This window comes from Panthera tigris, chromosome A3 (genome assembly GCF_018350195.1).
Source record: "Panthera tigris isolate Pti1 chromosome A3, P.tigris_Pti1_mat1.1, whole genome shotgun sequence".
In the NCBI taxonomy this organism is placed as follows: Eukaryota; Metazoa; Chordata; class Mammalia; order Carnivora; family Felidae; genus Panthera; species Panthera tigris.
The window spans coordinates 42,954,075-42,960,927 of record NC_056662.1 but is presented as its reverse complement, the minus strand read 5'-3'; positions in this window follow the sequence as shown (position 1 = coordinate 42,960,927).

The window sequence follows — 6,853 nt, the reverse complement described above, 5'->3', positions numbered from 1 at the left end:
GCTGACCAAGAAAACGTGGGGATGACTAAGGACCACCTTTCAGAACAACACAGACTGCTTATGCCAGTCATTACAATGTAGACCAGCCCTATCCAACAGAAATAAAATGCCAACCACAGACGGTATGTTAAATTTTCTAGTAGCCACATAAAAAAGTAAAAACAAAACAAAAAAACCCAAATGAACAAGAAAACACACAGAAGCTGATATTATTACTATATTTTATTTAAGCCAATACATCCAAAATATTATCGTTTCAACATGTAAATCAGTATACAAAACTATTAATGAACTATATTAGTCTTTTTGTAGTAAGTTTGCAAAACCTGGTGTGTGTTTTACACGTATAGCACATCTCAGTTCACATCAGCTACCTTTTCAAGTGCTCAGTGGCCGCATGTGACCAACCAGTGGTTCTTGCTTTGGACAGGGCGGTACTAGAGGTAGATGAGGCACATATTTAGGGCTCCAGAAAAGCAGGGGGTATGAAAGACAGGGGACTAAGGAAAGAGAGATAAGGATTTTTCTTCAGTGAGTTTACCCAAACCTTGCAAATTATTCTAGAAGGAAGACATTTAATATAAGCACAGGTAAAAAAAAAATAATAATAAAATAAAATAAAATAAGCACACGTATTTTGTGGGTTAGCGTTGTTTTCATTCTGAATTACAGTAAAGTGGGGATGATGAGGCACCATAATCTTGTCCTTGATAAAGACAACAACTGAAGATCTTAATGCTGTCTGCAGGACAACGCCAATTGCAGAATAGATGAGTCAAGATGTGGCAACAGAACCCACTGTAGCTAGTTGAATCAGAAAAGCAATTCATTAAAGGATGTTAGGCGGTTCGTGGAATCTCTGGGGGAACCATAGAGTCAGTCTCATAAGGAAGAAGCCGGAAATGGTGCTCAAACTGTAGTTCCTGGCTTCTCCAGTAGCTCTGTCGCTGTCATCTCTGGCCCAGGGCACCTCGGCCTACCACCCTCCCTGAGCACAGGACACGGCTACCAGGACCTGACCAGGGCCTCCTTCCTAAATGGAGTCTGTGCGTGTATCCTAGTTGTAGAACCTGGGTCACCTTCTTGCACCGTATATAGCAAGGGAGTCTGGGAAAACTATTTTCTGGCTCCCTTGTGAGGAAGAGAGACTCATAACATAAAACTACCCCAAAATTAAGATGAACAACGGGTTTCCTCATGCGTGGTGCATGTCCACTCCACAAGTTAATTGGTTTTTTCTTTTATTTTTATTTATTTATTTTTAAAGTAGGCTCCACGCCCAACTTGGGGCTTGAACTCACGACCCTGAGATTGAGAGTTGCATGCTCTACTGACTGAGCCAGACAGGCGCCCCTGGTTTTCTCTTTTAAAAATTATTGTGAAATATATCACACAGACAAGAGTGATTATAATACGGGTACATGGTTAAATAATAACAATTATTCTTATCCTCCAGGTTAAGAAATACAGCATTATTAGTACTTTGGAATCCCTGCCCCCATTTGTCCCTCCCTACCCATTCCAGGTGATTACAACTATTCTGACTTTTGTATCATTTTCTTGCTTTGCCTAGTGTTTAAGTTGAGATATAATTGATATGTGACAGTTATTAGTTTCAGGTATATAATGTAATGACTTGATACATGTACATATTGCAAAATGACCACCACAATAAGTTCAGTTAACATTCATCCCCACACATAATTATAATTTTTTCCCTTATGATGAGAATTTTTAAGATCTACTCTCTTCGCAAATTTTTTAAAAAGTTTATTTATTTTTTGGGTGCCTGGATGGCTCAATTGGATAAGCATCTGACTTCAGGTCAGGTCATGATATCACGGTTTGTGGGTTTGACCCCCACATCCGGCTCTGTGCTGACAGCTCAGAACCTGGATCCTGCTTTGGATTCTGTGTATCCCTCTCTCTCTCTGCCCCTCCCCACCCATGCTCACTCGCTCGCGTGTGCTCTCTCTCTCAAAAATAAATAAACACTAAAAAAAATTTTAAAAAAAGTTTATTTTTGAGACAGAGAGAGACAGAGCGTGAGCAGGGGAGGGGCAGAGAGAGAGGGAGACACAGAATCGGAAGCAGGCTCCAGATTCTGAGCTGTCAGCACAGAGCCCGATGGGCTCCAACTCACAAACCATGAGATCATGACCTGAGCCGAAGTCCACCACTTAACCAACTGAGTCACCCAGGTGCCCCTCTCTTCACAACTTTTGATTGTTTTGAAATTGAACTTTTTACATTGAGATCATGTAGATTTACATGCAATTGTGTACCTTTCATTCAGTTTCCCCCAGGCATAAATTTTATAGAACTAGGGCACAGTATCACTAGCAGGATATTGAAATTGAGACAATCCACAGGTCTTTCTCAGATCCAGTTTTACTTGTACTCGTGTGTGTGTGTGTGTGTGTGTGTGCGCGCGCGCGCGCGTGTGTGTTTAGTTCTATACAACTTTATCTCATGTGTAAGCTTGGGTATCATCTACCACAGATCCTGAACACTTCCATCACTACAAGCGTCCTTCGTGTTGCCCTTTTAGAAATCAACTCCTGACGACCACTAATCTTATCCCCATTTTCATGATTTTCTCATTTCAAGAATGTTATATGAATGGAATCAGATAATACATTACCTTGGGATTGCTTTTTTTAATTTAGCATAGCTCTCTAGAGATTCTTCCAGATGGTTGGTTGGTGCTTAATGGTTTTAACGTGTGGGTTTGTATTCCTAAGCAAGATATTGTTTACTTTGATTAATTTTTAATAATCATTTGAATCATATTACAATTCTTCTGTAACTTGCTTTTTTTCATTCAACAATATGTTTTTGAGATTTACCATTGTTAATATGTGTGGCTGTGGGCCATTCATTTCCACTAGATGCATTTTATCACAAAACATCAGTTATTGATGTACATTCTAGTTGTGTTCAGGTTTTTATATTTTTGAATATGATTAATGACGTTACTATGAATATTCTTGTCTGTGATTCTTGGTGCAAAAGTGCAAGACTTTTTCTACATTTAAAACCTTGGTGGGGGGGGGCAGAGGGTGGGGGGCACCTGGCTGGCTCAGTGCATAGAACATGTGTCTCTTGATCTTGGGGTTGGGAATTTTGAGGCCCACGATGAGTATAGAGATTACTTAAAATTTTTTTTTAACAATTAAAAATAAATTTAAAATGAAAAAATAAAAAATGGAATGGGATTTCTGGTTCATTGAATATGTGTATGTTTAATTTTACCAGATAAAGTCAAACTCTTTTCCAAAATGTTTGAATGAATCTATATACCTATTAGCAATGCATAAACAGTCTTATTGTTCTATATCTAAAGCAACACTTAGTAGTATTGTCAAACCTTTTAATTTTGCCAGTCTGGTAAACATGAAGTAGTATTTCATTGTCATTTTAATTTGCATTTTCCTGTTTACTAATGAGACTGAGCATCTTTTTATATGTTGATGAGCCATTCACGTTTTCTCTTCTGGGAAATGCCTGTTCATGTCTTTTGTCGTTTTTTAAAACTTATGTTACTTCTGACATTTGAGTTCTTTACATAGCCTAGATTCTAATCATTTATAAGATAAATATGTTCCAAAAGTTCTCACAATGTGTGATTTAGTTTATCATTCCCCTTACCAGGTCTTTTGATAAAGTCATTCTTAATTTTTCTGCAGTCGGGTTTATCAAATATGTTCTTGTATGGTTTATTTTTTGTCCCTTAAGAAATTCTGCTCCATCGTGTGTCAACTATACTTCAATAAGATAAATAAATAGCAAACACACAAATAAACATAAATAAATAAATAAAATTCTGCCCTATCTTATGGTCATAAAGATATTCTCCATTATCTATCTATGCATATACATACACATACACTTTTAAAGGTTTAACCCACTGGAAATTGATGATATGTGTGTGTATTACTCAGTTTTCCTTATTTTTCCCCAAATGGATTACCAGTCATTCCCATTCCATATTTGAATAGCACATCTTTCCCCGCTGAGCTGTGATGCCCTCTGTCATAAATCAAAGTCCACATGCGTGTGGGTCTGTTTCAGGGCTCTCCCCTCTGTACTAGTGGTCTCCGTGTACCAGCGCCACACGATTACTAATGATATCTGATAGAGTGAATCTACACACCTTGCCTTCACAATAATGTTTTAGTTATTCTTTCATATAAACTTTAGAATAAATTTGTCAGATCTCACAAAAGGATATTTTTTTTCAGGTACATAAGAACTGTATTCAGTCTACAGATGAATTTAGGGATTTTTAACCTCTTTTTCATTCGGAGTCTCCTAGTCTATTACTATGAAAAATCTTTCCATTGATTAATGTCTTCCAATCAAAATTTTTCTAATATTACCCACAAAGATCTTCCACAATATTAAAAAAATTTTATTTCAAGGCACTTTGTGTTTCGGTTGTAGGTCATTTTTTTCATCAGATTTTTAATTTTTCTAAATGCTATTGACATTTAGAAATGCAATTGACACACAAAGATTTCCTATAAAACAACCTTCCTAAACTTTTATTAATTCCAATCATTTATCTGTAGTTTCTTCCGTTCTCCACATAGATAATCATACTGACTATAAATGGTGATTGTTTTGCTTTTTCCTTTATAATTCTATAAAGGAATTATAGATTTCCTATCTTATATTTCTTTTTTTCTGTCTTGTGCCCACAAAAAAGCTGGTCTAGTGTGAAATGGAGTGATCAGAGCAGGCAGCTTGGTCTTGTCCTGGGGTGCTGGCTCCACAGGTGAATTCAGTTTGTAAAAATGTATCAAGCTGTGTACTTATGATTTGTGCATTTTTTTCTAACACTATGTTATTCCTCAACAAAAAGTTTAAAAAAAAATTTTTTTTTTTTTTTTTTTAGGAATATTTCCCCAACATCCTAACCTCTCCTCATGCTCTCAGGATGCCACTGAACAGGTCTGTACCTGTCTATTTTCAACCTGACTACATATTACTGTAGAAAGGAAGTCTTAAGTGAGAACACTCATGCTTGTTTTCTTGCATTTGAAGAACTACCAGGGGGAGGGGGCACAGAACTAGTCTCAGCAGCTTTAGAGGGCAGAGTGCAGAGTGCAGAGGGGAGGTGAAAGTACAAGGAAACAGACTTTCCATAAAGCAGAAGGAAAGCTTTCCAACAGCATCGTCGTCTAACCAGAGAATAGCCTGCTTTTTGAAAAAGTGAGCTCCCAGCACTGCTAAGTATTCAAGCAGGGCTGGATACAAACCTACTAAGGACACTACGCACAGCCACCCCCCTCCCCCAGCCAGTGGAGCGGTGGGGGCGGGGAGTGGGCCGGATCACTGCTTCTGTCTCTTTCAACGCCTAGCTTTGAGATTTTTAAAGAATTGAGTTTATTTCTTATCCTATGTTGGGGGGATGCTTGCTTTATCAGCTCCGTAGAAAGCTACTTAGAAAACTAACCTTAAAATAAAGAAGAGTCAACAAAAGCAAAACGGACTGCTCGAAAATGTTTGTCATATTGATAAACCCCTGAGTCCGATCAAGAAAAAGAGAAAGGTAACACATTAGAATCCCCCCCAAACCAGCCAGCAAGTGCGCCTCCAACAATCTTCGAACACAAGTGTACTTATTCTTATTTTTTATTCCGAATCCCCCAAACCTTGCACTGCTTCTCCAGGTTCCTAGCCTTATTAGTCTGTCATTCTACAGCCTTTTCAGATAAAGGACAAAGTGGTTCAGGCACTCATTGATTTGAAATCCAATAAGAGAAAAAAAAATGTTAATGGGGCTGGCTGACTTTTTCATGAAATCAGGAATTGAACGAAGGGAAGTTCTAAAGATTTTTATTGAGATGGGAGGTGATTCTGTGATTTCACAGTTTTACTTTATTTTACTTTCATTCCACCAAGCTCCTTCTTTCCGAAAAATCTTCAGTTTGTTGGTAGGTAAAATACATCCTCAGAGTCTCCCAGAAGCTGCGCCATCAGCCTTAAAGACTAAAAAGAAGCCTCGTTTCCTTGTGCCGCTATAGAAATGTCTTCCTTCTCCACACCCGGCTTAACCGGATCAAAGTCTTTTTCATTCTTCGTTGATTGTTCTCAGAAAATCTGGAGTCCAGACAGGCTTGAGCCAAGACAGGGTGACCTCTTGAGGGCAGACCCCGAGGCATGGCGCTTCTCTTCCCTTCGCAGACCCAGGAGAGCTGCGCCCCCTCTCCGTGCGCGGAAAGAGTACTCCAGCCGAGCCGAGAAATCCGTTACCAGGCTGCTGTGTCCCCAAGGGCCATTCCAGGGCGGAAGAGGACGGGGAAAACCGCTGTGTCGATTCCTCGGCCCTGTGGGCCGGGCGCGCAGCGGGTCGGGTTACAGACAGGTGAGTCTGGCGGATGGGCGAGCTGCGGGCGCCTGGGAGCTCCTGGCGAGACGCGCCCCGGCAGCCCCCGAGCCCGCACGAGTCTGCTCACCCACAGGAGGGGTGCGCCCACCGCAGCGGTGGAGGCAGTGCTGCGCGTCCCCGGGCGCACCCGAGCAGGGGCCGTGAGAGGGACAGCGCGCGCCCCAAACGCCGGCACTGCTGGTCTTAGAAACTTGGCATCTTTCTCTTACCAACTCCTCTTCCTTCTCTCCCAACTCCCCCTCCGCGAATAAAGCCCTAGAGGAAAAACCAAAACCAAAAATAAATACAAAGCTCTCCAGCCACCTCCCCAGTAGCAGCCCGTCTTCATTTACTGGGAAAGGTATTTCCCAGCCTGTGATTTCGGGGAGCGGGCAGTTAGGCGAAGACTGTAATGGGAGTGGGCAAGGATAAGAGATTTGTTTCGGAGCTGCGTTTGCATAACAGGCGCTCGGCTTT